Consider the following 15,601-nt stretch of genomic DNA (forward strand, 5'->3'; position numbering starts at 1 on the left):
CTCCAAAGGTCACTTAATTTTCCTATAGGCAGTATCTATCTTACCCCTAGTGATATGCACCTCTACATCCTTACATTTGTCCTCTAGCCATCCCTGATTAGCCATTTTGCCCTTCCTGTCGATCTCATTTTTGAGACATTTGTATTCCTTTTTGCCTGCTTCATTTACTGCGTTTTTATATTTTCTCCTTTCATCAGTTAAATTAAATATTTCATCTGGATTTCTACTAGCCCTCGTGTTTTTACCTACTTGACCCTCTGCTCCCTTCACTACTTCATCCCTAAGAGCTACCCTTTCTTCTTCTACTGTATTTCTTTCCCCTATTCCTGTCAATTGTTCCCTTATGCTCTCCCTGAAACGCTGTACAACCTCTGGTTTAGTCAGTGTATCCAGGTCCCGTCTCCTTAAATTCCCACCTTTTTGCAGTTTCTTCAGTTTTAATCTACAGTTCATAACCAATAGATTGTGGTCATAGTCGACATCTGCCCCTGGAAATGTCTTACAATTTAAAACCTGGTTCCTAAATCTCTGTCTTACCATTACATAATCTGTCTGAAACCTGTCAGTATCTCCAGGCTTCTTCCATGTATACAACCTTCTTTTATGATTCTTGAACCAAGTGTTAGCTATGATAAAGTTGTGCTCTGTGCAAAATTCTACCAGACGGCTTCCTCTTTCATTTCTCACTCCCAATCCATATTCTCCCACTATGTTTCCTTCTCTCCCTTTTCCTACTCTCGAATTCCAGTCACCCATGACTATTAAATTTTCGTCTCCCTTCACTACCTGAACAATTTTTTTTATTTCATCATACATTCATCAATTTCTTCGTCATCTGCAGAGCTAGTTGGCATATAAACTTGTACTACTGTAGTAGGCGTGGGTTTCGTGTCTATCTTGGCCACAATAATGCGTTCACTATGCTGTTTGTAGTAGCTTACCCGCACTCCTAGTTTTTATTCATTATTAAACCTGCTCCTTCATTACCCCTATTTGGTTTTGTATTTATAATCCTGTATTCACCTAACCAAAAGTATTGTTCCTCCTGCCACCGAACTTCACTAATTCCCACTATAGCTAACTGTAACCTATCCATTTCCCTTTTTAAATTTTCTAACCTACATGCCCGATTAAGAGATCTGACATTCCACGCTCGGATGCGTAGAACGCCAGTTTTCTTTCTCCTGATAACGACGTCCTCTTGAGTAGTCCCCGCCCGGAGATCCGAATGGTTGACTATTTTACATTTTACCTCCGGAATATTTTACCCAAGAGGTCGCCATCATCACTAAAATTAACCATGCCCTCGGGAAAAATTACGGCTGTAGTTTCCCCTTGCTTTCAGCCGTTCGCAGTACCAGCACAGCAAGGCCGTTTTGGTTAGTGTTACAAGGCCAGATCAGTCAATCATCCAGACTGTTACCCCTGCAACTACTGGAAAGGATGCTGCCCCTCTTCAGGAACAACACGTTTGTCTGGCCTCTCAACAGATACCCCTCCGTTGTGGTTGCACCTACGGTACGGCCATCTGTATCGCTGAGGCACGCGAGCCTCCACACCAACAACGGCAAGGTCCATGGTTCATGGGTCTGCATAATGCCTTTAATTCCGTACATTCTTTGGCTTATTTTGCCGGTTGGACTTTGGATAGTTACCTAAACTCTATTCCCTCCCCCTTTATTGACAGCATGTTGGTCATTAGCTACAACCCAATGAGAATAATTCCGTAATAATCTTAATTATTAAATATCTATCTGTTTATCCCCTTAATGTACTTAAAATTTCCTTTCCAGTGACATCACGCTTACTGTTGGCAATGTCTGTTGTTACTTTATTATTAATTAGACAGTTGATGAACAGTATCAGTCAAACACACAGTCGTGGCACAACTATTGCATTAATTGTGTGCCCTGTTTCTTGTACCATAAACTCTAACAAAACTTGTCAACAGTGATTTTCCCCCTTTGCGTCGATAACTCGAGGATTATGTAGTCTTTTTTAATCATCTGATACAGGTTTGGACTAGTGTTCTTGTTCCTGGTCCCAATTGTACAACTGTTATTACTCTCAAGCTATTTATGCATATTTCAGGTACTGCATGATATGCATCGGAAACTTATTGTTCTTTTTCATTTTCCTCCAGCAGTACCTTCTCGATTCTATCCTTATGTAAAGTTAACAGAAAACGTATTTACTCACAAAATAATCCTGCCTTGGAATACATTGTTCCTGCAATTACATTATTTTATTTGTACTGTTCATCTCATCAGCTTCGTGCAATGTAACAATGCAGCTTTCCATTAAAGATTCTTGTACATTAGTTTTTTTGCTCTATACTCGTATCACTTATGGCGACGTCTCGGAAGTGTCTGTTTTTTACTTCTGTAAGGAAAGAATCCATTAGAAATTCTGCAGTGCATGCAAACAACACTTGTGTTCCACGGAGACAGACTGTACTCACGAGAAGTCATGTGATTCCGCCACTTCCAGGTTCAGTTAGTTCCAGTGTTTGTCGGTGGTATAGATATTTCACACAAGAAATATGTATATATTTCTTCGACTTGGCCGAATAAACACAATAACATGACTACACAACAGAAGGGTCATATTAATCATCATCACAATCAACGTAATTACAGGCATCATCATCTCCATAAAAACTGGAGTTCTTGTCTATCCTACTCTATTAGTTAACTTTATCGCCAGTCAGCTACCACTTCACCCCTTTGGTCGATGTTGGAGGATTCCCTTTGGATAAGGATTGTCTCAAGTCCGTTCGTTGTCACTGTTGTCTTCAGTCTTCAGTGCCTGGTCTCGTACACTTCCTCTTGACAAGACAGTCATGCTGCTTTCCTTCAGAATAAGGAAGAAACTTTTAATTTAATAAGAGACATGCCGCAGGCTGTATTAACACGGAGGACTGCTGTGACCTTTCGTGTCGGAGGCCACGTAGGCCACGAGTGAACGTGTTGGTGTGTGCAATAAATTCACGCAGCACTTTATTCTCTGACTACACGGTTAACTGCTTCTGTCCACAGAGCTAAAAGTGCTTTTAAGCAATTAACGATATACATTAGTTGGAAATTACTGAGGAATATCGTCCAACCACTCTTTTTCACTAGGCTCTTGTTATTCTTTCTGTAAAGCAATGCAAACACATAGCCCACACGCACCGTGCATTTGCTGTAATTAATTTGACGTTTTTTCCCCTCCACGAATTTATTCGCTGTCTGCCATGCCCGTCATTACTGTGTACGTAATTCATCTCGGAATAACCAGTATTAGTTTAAAATTTAATTAAAATGCAGATTATAACAGCAGCTTAATAGCTTAAGCCTGAGGCAGCTGAAGAGAACTACAGTTTCAACGTTAGTAATTAAGCTGTAAGGAATTGAAATGACAAATACGTGTCAGGATAACTATATTTGCTGAATTATTGGTGTTCAGTAGCATTTTTTGCGGAGGTATCGACGGAATGGAAAATCTGGAGGTCGTAGCTTCATGATTTTTGCACCGCATTGTTTTCTTTCTGCTAAAAATGCCGCGCCTGTTGCACATCCTCAATGAAATTTGTACTACGGAATTGTTGCCAAAATTAATTTGCGTCTACTGTTGCGCCGAGCCTTACAGGCAGTTACGCTGAGCCCACAGTGGATTCAGAAAATTAAGCAAAACTTTTGGGTATGATTGACATGTGTACAGCTTTCTTGTCGCATACATCTCGATATCTCAAATACGGACAGATTTCTGTATAAACACATCATCATCACGCTCTTAGAAAAAATGGTTCAAATGGCTCTGAGCACTATGGGACTTAACATCTGTGGTCATTAGTCCCCTAGAACTCAGAACTACTTAAACCTAACTAACCTAAGGACATCACACACAACCATGCCCGAGGCAGGATTCGAACCTGCGACCGTAGTGGTCACGCGGTTCCAGACTGAAGTGCCTAGAACCGCACGGCCACACCGGCCGGCACGCTCTTAGAACTCCAGATACTTCAGCTCATGTATCTAACTTGGACATACATCAAAAACAGTTTTGTATCACCTGGTTTCATAGACTTCCGGAACCTGTCTAGAAAATTATAATAGAGATCAACGTAAACATCATTTCCGTCCTTTTTATTGCTAATGAAAACCACACATTGCGTGTTGTAGCACCATACAGCGAGACCTTCAGAGGTGGTGGTCCAGATTACTGTATACACTGGTACCTCTAATACCCAGTAGCACGTTATCTTGCATTGATGCATGCCTGTATTCGTTGTGGCATACTATCCACAAGTTCATCAAGGCACTGTTGGTCAAGATTCGACGCAGATCCCTCAGAGTCGTTGGTGGGTCACGTCGTCCATAAACCACCCTTTTCAGTCTATCCCAGGCATGTTAGATAGCATTAATGCCTGGAGAATATGTTGCCCACTCTTGTCGAGCGAAGTCGTTATCCTGAAGGAAGTCATTCACAAAATGTGCACGATAGAGGCGCGAATTGTGGTCCATGAAGACGAATGTCTCGTCAATGTGCTGCCGATATGGTTGCACTATCGGTCGGAGGTTGGATTTACCCGTATCGTACAGCCGTTACGGCGCCTTCCATAACTACCAGCGGCGTACGCCGGCCTCACATAATGCCACCCCAAAACTGCAGGGAATCTCCACCTTTCTGCACTCAGCCAGACCGGGTTGCCTCCAAAGACGTCTCCGACGATTGTCTGGTTGAAGGCATACGCGATACTCATCGGTGAAGAGAACGTGATGCCAATCCTGAGCGGTCCATTCGGCATGTTGTTGGGCCCGTCTGTACCGCGCTGCATGGTGTCATGGTTGCAAAGATGGACCTCGACATGGAAGTCGAGTGTGAAGTTACACATCATGCAGCCTATTGCGCACAGTTTGAATCGTAACACGACGTCCTGTTGCTACACGAAAAGCTTATTCAACATGGTGGCGTTGCCGTCAGGGTTCCTCCGAGCAATAATCCGTAGGTAACGGTCATCCACTGCAGTAGTAGCTCTTGGGCGGACTGAGCGAGGCATGTCATCGACAGTTCCCGTCTGTCTGTATCTCCTTCATGTCCGAACAACATCGCTTTGTTTCACTCCGAGACGCCTGGACACTTCCCCTGTCGGGAACCATTTGACCGTCTAGACACGGTTGAACTACAGAAAACACGAGCCGTGTACCTCCTTCCTGGTGGAACGACTGGAACTGATCGGCTGTCGGACCCCCTTCGACTAATAGGGGCTGCTCATGCATGGTTGTTTACATCTTTGGGCGGGTTTAGTGACATCTCTGAATAGTCAAAGGTAGTGTGTCCGTGATACAACATCCATAGTCATCGTCTATCTTCAGGAGTTTTGGGAACCGGGGTGATGAACAACTTTTTTTGATGAGTGTACATTCAATAGAGCAATGCAATGGGGGACACATGCGAAATATCATTAGGCTTCCGCCAAGAGACGGCTCTCAGTCCAGTATTCCACACCACGTATGCTACTGATATTCATTCTTCTCTATCAGCAGCTATTAAACTATTTCAGCGTGTACACGATATATGCCGCTACTCAGCCACCTGTCTGCAGGATATTTGTAGTAGACTAGATCGTTCCGCCATACTACTGGCCCGTTGACAGATAGAAAATGAACTGAGATATAACATCGCAATTCGCAACTGTTGGTGTTTATTCGTATAAGTTTATCTTCGCGGATGAAGATAAAAAGCTAAACAATACAGTAACCTAGACTGTAATAACAGCCAGGACTTACGACTCATCGCTGTAATGGTATGTTCACATCAGATATCTTCTTCTGATGATAAAACAAGCGATGTAGGTTTTCCGTGCATACTCACATATTACGTGGGCGTACAACATGTCGTAGTACTCATCATGAAACGGCCACTGATGGGACCTCAGTTAGATCGCGGTACGATCTTTGATCAAAGTGATACCAAGTTAGCATTCACCAAACCAGACAGAAAAACGGATCCATTGAGCTGGAATCTGATCCTTTCTTGAAATCTCCGTATTCAGTGCCATATTATGTTTTGGAGCATCCAAAATCTAGAATCCACCATTCTTCAATAATTATCTGACTTCTTCGGGCCAATTATCGTTTCCTATTGAAAAAAAAGAGCCTGCTAAATGACAGCCAGTACTAAGCACGAAAGCTTCATTACTCTTGCGTCACTGGACGAACCAGCACCTCGTTATTTGTTTTTCTTAGTTATTCACTTCTGCAATATTCATCTGTTTGCCAAATGTAACACACCACACCTGTTGTAACTAATCAGGCGAACTTCCCAGTTCGCGAGACTGTTTGGACTGAACAACATCTTATTCATATTTGACCAAGTTAAGGATATGTTCACGACAATCGTACAAATACAGTGGCCATATACAATGAAAATATTCAATGTCAGGTCGAAAGTAGCTTATTTGCTATGTAGGGTGTTTGGGGTATAAGTGCAGATATTTTTGTTGGTGATTCACGACAGTGTACTGAACAACATTACATCGGTATTAACTTCATTTACAGACTTATAATTATAGCCATTAGGAGTAGTTTGTTTTTATGTTGGCCGGCCGAAGTGGCCGGGCGGTTCTAGGCGCTACAGTCTCCAACCGCGCGACCGCTAAGGTCGCAGGTTCGAATCCTGCCTTGGGCATGGATGTGTGTGATGTCCTTAGGTTAGTTAGGTTTTAGTAGTTCTAAGTTCTAGGGGACTGATGACCTCAGAAGTTAAGTCCCATAGTGCTCAGAGCCATTTGAACCATTTGTTTTTGTGTTGCTTAGTATCTCCAACTACATGTAGCAAGAGCAAGCCATTAATGCTTGTTTTCCCCTGGGCAGCAGGTAAGGTGTTGAAGCGTGGACATTTGGACCCTAAACGGTTAGTTTATACTCACAAGAGTAGTCCACTTATTGGTGCAGTTACCGTGCTCAAAACATCAGTCAGTAAGTTATGTGATGTGTTTGCGGGACAGGAAAATTGTACTGCAGGAAGACTGTCAGATGCCGAGAAAAAAGAAAAAAAAATATTTATAAGAATAAAAATAAACGCATTGAAGCGGGCATATATTAAGGTACCAATGATCACAATATCTGTAGTTATGCCCCTAATATCCTGTATGGCGTAAAGTTACTTTTGTCCTGATTTCCAATAAGAGCCGACATGTTCCCTCTCTCCAACGAGTATGTGGACCTCCTCGCAAATGTAAACGGGCGTTTAGTTAGCCTTGATTTCAGACCATCCAATCCTGTCCACGAACTTTAAACCTAGGGCATGTAACGTGCTGAAAGAAGAGAGACAGCCAATTATATACAAGGAGCGTTCAATAATTGTGGAACACATTTGTTTCTCTGACAACTTCGGCTGAAAAAATGTGGCACTTGGTTTTGGGACATCGTGGAATATTCCCGCTTCAGCCCCTCTAATTTCATAAAGTTCTGACAGATTGCGGCACTATCGTAGTCTTCAAAACTGCGTCTGTAATGGAGGTGCTTTCCTAGTAGAGAGCTGTCATTGAGTTTGTTTCAGTGGAAAGCCAGAGCATCACAAATATGCTTGCAGAATGTCTACGGACAGCTGTCAGTCAAAAAAAGCACGATGAGTCGTTGGGCGAGACGTCTGTCATAATTGTAACAAGGTGCCGCAAACTTGTCCGATTTCCCGCATGCCGGTCGGCCGCATACAACTGTGACACCAACGTGTGGACACTTTCATTCGAGGTGATTGACGTATCACAAACACCTGGCAGCTCAACTGGACGTCTCTGTTGACAGTACTGATACACTCGTCCACCGGTTGGGGTACTCAAACGTGTGTGCCCACTTGGTTCCTGGTCGTCTAACATAGGACCATAAAGAGCAACGAAGGACCATTTGCGCGGAATTACTTGCTCGTCACGAGGCTGATCGTGACAATTTTTGGTTGAACGTCGTCACAGACGATGAAACATAGGTTCCTCACTTCGAATCTTCATGGTGCAACGATCAACTCTGAGGTGTGTTGTGCTACCCTTAGGAAATTCAAGAAACGACTTTAAAAAAGTGTGCATTACATATTTATCGCCCCGCGTACATGCAGCCTGCTGCTCCAGAGATTGTGTTTCTCGGACTGAAAATTGCACTTGAATTTTTTTTAAGTAAGGGGAGGTTCCGCAGCTTTGAAATCTGAGTGTTGGACATTGTTGTAGCCTTTTGTCAGAAAGTTTGTTCTGCGAAAAGATTTACCTGATTGACTACCTGCATCACCTTTGAGCGTGCTGTGAAATTTCAGCGGGAGAAGTTTTACACAGATGTTATCTCAGTGTCGCTTATCTGTGAGCGTCCTTCCATCTAAACGGAGCTTAGAGTGGAGAGTAAAGTAGTTTCCATGTAGGAAAGGCTTGTAGAAAGGTTCCTGTGGTGTGTGAATGGAAACAGAAATGTCCAGAAGATAGCTAAGTGATGCCTATTGTAAAGTACTGAAAAAGGTAAAGATAAAGTTACACGTTATAGACCAAGGTAAACCAACCGGGCCCGACCTAGCGCCGTGTCATCTTCTGCCAATAGCTTAATTCGATGTGGTATCGAGGAGCAGAGGACAGCACACCGCTCTCCCAGTCATTGTCGAGTTTCTTGAACTTAGAACCGCTACTAGCTAGTCTAGGAGCTCCTCAGTTGCTCTCATGAGACTGTGCGCACACCGTACCCGTCCTACCACCAAGAAAAAGTCCCTAGTAGTACCGAGACTCGAACCTGGGACTTCCACATGGCAGTACCGAGCAGGTGCAGAAAGAGCTTAGTAGCTCTGGTATGCTGGGGCGACCTTAAAAATCTTTTTACCTTGGGTGTGGCCAATGGGAGGAGCAAAACCTATAGAGGCACACTTACAAAAACAGCTAAACTTAAGATTCCAAGTTAGCAACACCGTTGCATAACCTACGGAAATAAAACACAGCATTCAAAATTAGGAGCCGTATTACCTTTATCCCACATCCATTACGAAGTTCCTGCTGGGAGATGTTGGCGTGAGGATCTGTGTAGCGTAGTTATTATAGCAGTTTATAGATTAATTAGTGGGGTCATAGCAACATTCAGTAATATATTGTAGTCTCTATTGGACACTATGCTTACTGAAAAAACCTCTATAATTGTCTGTGGGGACTTTAGTATATACTTCATCAATGATTCTGCATCTAAGAAGCTGTTTCTTAAGGGACTGCGCAGCTTTAACAGGGTTACTCTTACAAACAGCCACACAAGAATAAAAAAAAGAACGAAAAGTCTTGGGGAAACATACTTTCAAATGTACCATACAGACAGAAATTTTTAATACTGACTTAGGGATATCTGATCATAATGCTCTCGTCCGTACAATTACAGCTATATCTGTAAAACAAAGAATTTGTTTCATTCATACGGAAGAAATTTTTTTTCGGAAAACTGTGTTTGTTATGTTGTTAGTCTATGTAATGCATCTTGGTTAGAAGTTCTTTCACTATCAAGTACTAACATTGCTTATGATGCTTTTCTTCGATAATAATCTCCAATTTAGAAATACATTTCACTAAGAAGTTCACAAGAGTCTTTTCATATCGCATAACTGAATCTAGTTCCCAGATTAATTCAGGCATTAAGATTTGCTGTAGAACTTTAAAAACGCTCAGTTCTCAAATGAAGGAAATGAAAGGATCCACAGATTCCCAGTTTATAGAGTACATGAACACTCATGAGAAAATATATCAACAGGTAATTGAAGGGCAAAGTTACTTAGTAACGATAATATAATAAGAATGTCGGACAATAGATCAAAATCTGTGAGGGGTATTGTCAAAAGTGGACCAGGAAAGGTACATTAAGGGCAGGAAATACACTTACAAAAGCTGATGATATCAATGCATAAATGTTTACTTTACAACATTTAGCCAGTAATTCAAAAGGCAGGATAAACATAGGCTTTGCACGACGTCATACAGAGTGACATTAGTTGCAACTAGTAAACATGATGTAGGAAAGGCGATTAAAAGCCTCAAATGCGAAATGTCAGCTCGTGCGGATGACGCACCAGTGTCATTTGTAATTTTTACTACTTCATTAATCGCGAAGCCCTTGTCTCACATTATTAATTTATCATTCAATGAGGCAGTGTTGGTCCAAAGGTTAAAAATATCGAAAATGACACCTTATTCAAAAATCGGAATAGGTGTAAAGTTGAAAATTATTCTCTCGACTTTCTCTAAAGTAACTATTGAGAGATTAATGAAACATTGAATCATCAAGTACCTAGACAGTCACTGCCTACTAAATAATAAGCATCATCGCTTTCGAACAGTTAAGAGTACAAAACAGCGATAAATGATTACAATGAAGAAACATTTAGAAACTTGAATGACAACAACAGTGTTGTAAGAGTTAATTTAGTTCTCTCTGAAGCTTTCGATACGATTAGTCGTGAAATTATTTTAGATAAGTTGGAAGCAATGGGGATAAAAGGAATAGAAAACAAGTGATTTTAATCATATTTGCGAACTAGATCACAGGTTGTGTAGCTCACATCATCTCCTGCTAATCATCAAGTCAGATTTATATCTGATGCAACAAAATGTCGAAATAGATGTTCCCCAGGGTAGTGTGTTAGGCCCCCTTCTGTTCACACCTCAGAAACTGCAGCCAAGAAGATACTGTTTGCATATCACACTATTGTAACAGTGAGTGATATTAAGGAATCTCTATCCAATACAACTGACCAAATTCTCAAGTCCTTGCATTCATGGTTCAATGCCATTAGGCTGACACTTAATGTAAAGGAAACGAACCACATACAGTTGGGAAAGATGAATCAAAACCGAGATCGCCATCTGGTACTGGGCGGAAATGAGTTATAAATGGTAGGATGAACAAAAGGTTTAGGAATGTATGTTGACTAAGACTTAATCTGGAAAGACATGTAACTAAACGCTACCAAGGACTGAGTTCTGCATGTTTTGGTCTGAGAAATATTTCTAAAGTTAACTCCTCAGATGGTGCTAGAATGGCTTATTTTGGTTACTTCCATGCCCTTATAGCTTACAGAATAGTTTTCTGGGGTAAAGTTAATAGACGATTCAATGAAATTTTTACGTTACAGAAAAAGGCTATTCGAATATTGTTACATAGTTCTCATGGGGTTCACCGTAAGCGCCTACTTAAAAACTTGTGTTTGGTTACTGTACTCTATTTGTACATAATATATATTATATAAATGTGTTTGTTGACAGGAGCTAGACTTGGTGACTCGGATTGCCACAGTTATACTTCTCCATACAGACCAATTTAGGACAATCTGTACTCAAAGACATGTTAGCCATTTTGATGTCAGTCTTCATAATGCAATGCCAACATACATAAAGACGGTGGAGATGGAAACGGCTTTCAGAGAAGAGTTAAAATTATTTCTTTTTGAGTAATGTTTCTACAAAGTTAATAAGTATATCACCTTACAGGATATCTATGCTGTCATTTATTTTTGAGTTCTATTCTGTTAAGTGATGTACCATCTATGTTGTGTTTGTATGTGCAAAAGTATGTTTCTGCTGTTGGTTTTCTGTTTCCCCTGTTTCAGATGCTATGTAATGCACCTCCTCTGGGAAAGGATCTGGCGCTAGCCTAATTGTGATGGATATAGTGTTGGCAGATTTTTGTGTGTTGGTGTGTTATACTTTTAAGCAGTGTTATATAATGTGATCGTGTGCTTTTATTTTTTCATAGGTGTTTTATATCAAAGTTTCATGATTTACCTACATCAATGATGTATTTATTGTGTATGTTGTACTTTTAAGCAGTATTATGTAATGTTTTCTTGTGTTTTTCGTTCTCAATAGTGTTTTAGTGTTTTTACTTTCAAAGTAAATACTGAGGCAATACTGACCTTACGACTTATCTTAGAAGAAAGATTAAGGAAAGGCAAACCTACGTTTCTAGCATTTGTAGACTTAGAGAAAGCTTTTGACAATGTTGACTGGAATACTCTCTTTCAAATTCTAAAGGTGGCAGGGGTAAAATACAGGGAGCGAAAGTCTATTTACAATTTGTACAGAAACCAGATGGCAGTTATAAGAGTCGAGGGGCATGAAAGGGAAGCAGTGGTTGGGAAGGGAGTGAGACAGGGTTGTAGCCTCTCCCCGATGTTATTCAATCTGTATATTGAGCAAGCAGTAAAGGAAACAAAAGAAAAATTCGGAGTAGGTGTTAAAATCCATGGAGAAGAAATAAAAACTTTGAGGTTCGCCGATGACACTGTAATTCTGTCACAAACAGGAAAGGACTTGGAAGAGCAGTTGAACGGAATGGACAGTGTCTTGAAAGGAGGATATGAGATGAACATTAACAAAAGTAAAACGAGGATAAAGTAGAGAGGATATAAAATGTAGACTGGCAATGGCAAGGAAAGCGGTTCTGAAGAAGAGAAAGTTGTTAACATCGAGTATAGATTTAAGTGTCAGGAAGTCGTTTCTGAAAGTATTTGTATGGAGTGTAGCCATGTATGGAAGTGAAACATGGACAATAAATAGTTTGGACAAGAAGAGAATAGAAGCTTTCGAAATGTGGTGCTACAGAAGAATGTTGAAGATTAGGTGGGTAGATCACGTAACTAATGAGGAGGTATTGAATAGGATTGGGGAGAAGAGAAGTTTGTGGCACAACTTGACTAGAAGAAGGGATCGGTTGGTAGGACATGTCCTGAGGCATCAAGGGATCACAAATTTAGCATTGGAGGACAGCGTGAAGGGTAAAAATCGTAGAGGGAGACCAAGAGATGAATACACTAAGCAGATTTAGAAGGATGTAGGTTGCAGTAGGTACTGGGAGATGAAGGAGCTTGCACAGGATAGATTAGCATGGAGAGCTGCGTCAAACCAGTCTCAGGACTGAGGAGCACAACAACAACAACAACAACAACTTTCAAAGTGACTTGTTCATTGTTTTTATTCTTGTGAATGTTGCAATCACGATGTAGACTAGGTATTAGTGATTCCCCTTGCAGTGCCGAGCGAAGCGGCTATGCGAGTTTAATGCATCTTGCAATAAGAATGCTCCATACTGCTGCATGATAATGAACTGGACTCACATTAGGGAAGAGTGGGGTTTATTCCCTGTCTGGGCATCCTGTCTTGGATTTTGCATGGTTTCCCCAAGTTGCAAGCTGCTAAGATGAGTGCTGGGATGGTTCCTTTGATTAGGCCATAGTTGAATTCCTGCCCTGTCCTGACCTAATGGTATTCTACCTCGTTAATGTTTTACATATGTGTCTGTTATTTCAGTAATGTATCTGACACGTCCGATACTGTTGTACTAAATGGGTTATGGACTAATAAATAAATAAAATAAATAATAATGCAAGTGGAGATACAATGTAGATGAGTTGGTCTTCTTAGTTTCAGGTTGGTAGACAACAAAATAGTCGAAAGTCACAAGTTTTGCGAGGGAAGTAAGTGTCGAGCCTAGAAGTTTCTGCGAAGCATTTTGTATTTTGAACTGTAAAGATTTGGTCAGATGTCGTCACAAATGGAGTAAAGGGTGAAGAAAACGAATATGGTACTTCATTTAGTGATATTTGATGAAGATCTGTGTGCGTGTGCTGGCAGCATGAAAGGACTTGTGTATCTTTAAAAATAATTTTTTTCAGCCTATAAACTACATTTTCGTCTGGTTGAATAATTCAGTTGATTCTATCTACATAAATTAATTGACTGTGGCAGTTTACAAGTTCTGCAAATAAACTTCATGAACTTTAATTTAGAAAAAGGGAACTGTTTCTCAACGGTTCTCGATCGGACCATATGTAATTATTTTCAAGCCAAAGGCATGATTTCAAACCGAATCGTGAGCTCAAGTACCGTGTGAATTCTGTAGAATAGAAGGGGTTGATTCGTTCTTTTAAAAGAAAATCTCTTTGCATTGCTCTCAGGTGTCCTACCAGGTGTAGTGTTTCACGAAACACGATATTTCGACCGTGTACCTTGGCTTAATCTTTAGGTGATACTTATAGAATGTCCGAAACTTCGCCACATTACGTGGCCACACGCCGCGTCGGGTGATGTGGGGGGGGGGGGGGGGGGAGGGGCGGGGAGGGTCTGCGGTAGCAGACTGTGGGCGAGAACCTTGGTCCGTCAGTGCTTCTCCCGTTGAGCGCGGAAGACACTCGCGGTCGACGTTGTGATTTCGATTAGCTGAGGGCTGGTTCCCAAGCTTTACTGAGAGCGAAGCCACTGTCTCTGCTGATGAGGTCGTCGTCACTTGCCTTTCAACAGCCTCCTTTACAGTCCCAAAATGACGAGGACTGTCTTAACATTTTCATTTATTTTTCTTTCACTGAGTCCTGAGTAACTAACTATGCACCGTTCCGTGATTCTGGCACCTGTTTTCGACTGTCCGCACAGTCTGACCGGTGTATGCTTTACTGCACTTGCTTGGAAGAGAGTAGACATCCGATTTATTGAGCCCAAAGCCATCTTTCACCGTACCTAATACCGCACGCGTTTTAGGAGGTGGACGGAAAACGCATTTAACGTTACGTCGACTCAGGATTCTGCCGATTTTGCTCGATTCTTGGCCGGCGTACGGTAGATACGCCATTCTCTTTTTCTTCTCGTCGTGTTATACTTGCTGGACCTGTAGCTTCTGTCTGAAAGCACGTCGGATTCGTTTCCTGCCGCATATGTTCTTGTTGAATCAGTGTTACATCTTTAAGGTTATTGAGTTCACTTCGTAGGCTTTCTTCGTCCGATATTGCACGGCCCATGTTGACAAGTGTACGTAGCACACACTCACTCTGTGAAGGATGACGGCAATTGGAGGCATGGAGATACAAATCAGTGCTTTTCTGAACACACTGCGTCCCATAGTAGCGACCACTTTCGATCCATTAAGATATTCAAAACGTAGTGTTCGCCAATCTCTTACGCCTCCATAGTGATTTTGATGCTGGTGATTAGAAGTCCTCATGCTACTGTAAGCCGTCTACGCAACGGAAAGATGTCATTTATTTGACAAATGAACTTGCTCTCCCTGACTGATCATCTGCTCACAGTGACACCGTTACTCTGTAAAATATCTCTCACTATGAACATTATGTGCATCTTACGGGAGATAATAAAGCTAGGGGCGAGCTGGGTATCACAGCTGACTCTCTGAAGGATAAAATGTGATAAAAAGTGACAGTGTCTCTTATTCTTTCGTAAAAGCCTAGCAGACCGTTTTACGAAATCCTCTGAGCACTGATACAAAAGAACATAGCTTACTCGTATTTTACAAACAGGGTACTGGCATCAAAGTACCTGACAGTCACAACAATGAGGTGAGCAAATTGATTTTATAAACTGACAATAGACTGTGTCTCATGTATTTTGTGCCTCCGTAAAAATGTGAGTGCCTGAAGAGTGGAGCAGAGTGTATCAGGTTTAAATTTCGTATTTTTAACATTGACAGTCTTTCGTCAAAAAACCTACTTTCAGGTTATTCATTTTTAGGCGAGTTCTGAGTCCCAAATATGTTGCAAGGACCTTCTGTTCCCGAGTTCGTGACTGATATGCTACAGTCTTAGGCTGGTAAAAATTTTTGGGAGTATAATA

This window comes from Schistocerca nitens, chromosome 7, assembly GCF_023898315.1.
Source record: "Schistocerca nitens isolate TAMUIC-IGC-003100 chromosome 7, iqSchNite1.1, whole genome shotgun sequence".
NCBI lineage: Eukaryota > Metazoa > Arthropoda > Insecta > Orthoptera > Acrididae > Schistocerca > Schistocerca nitens.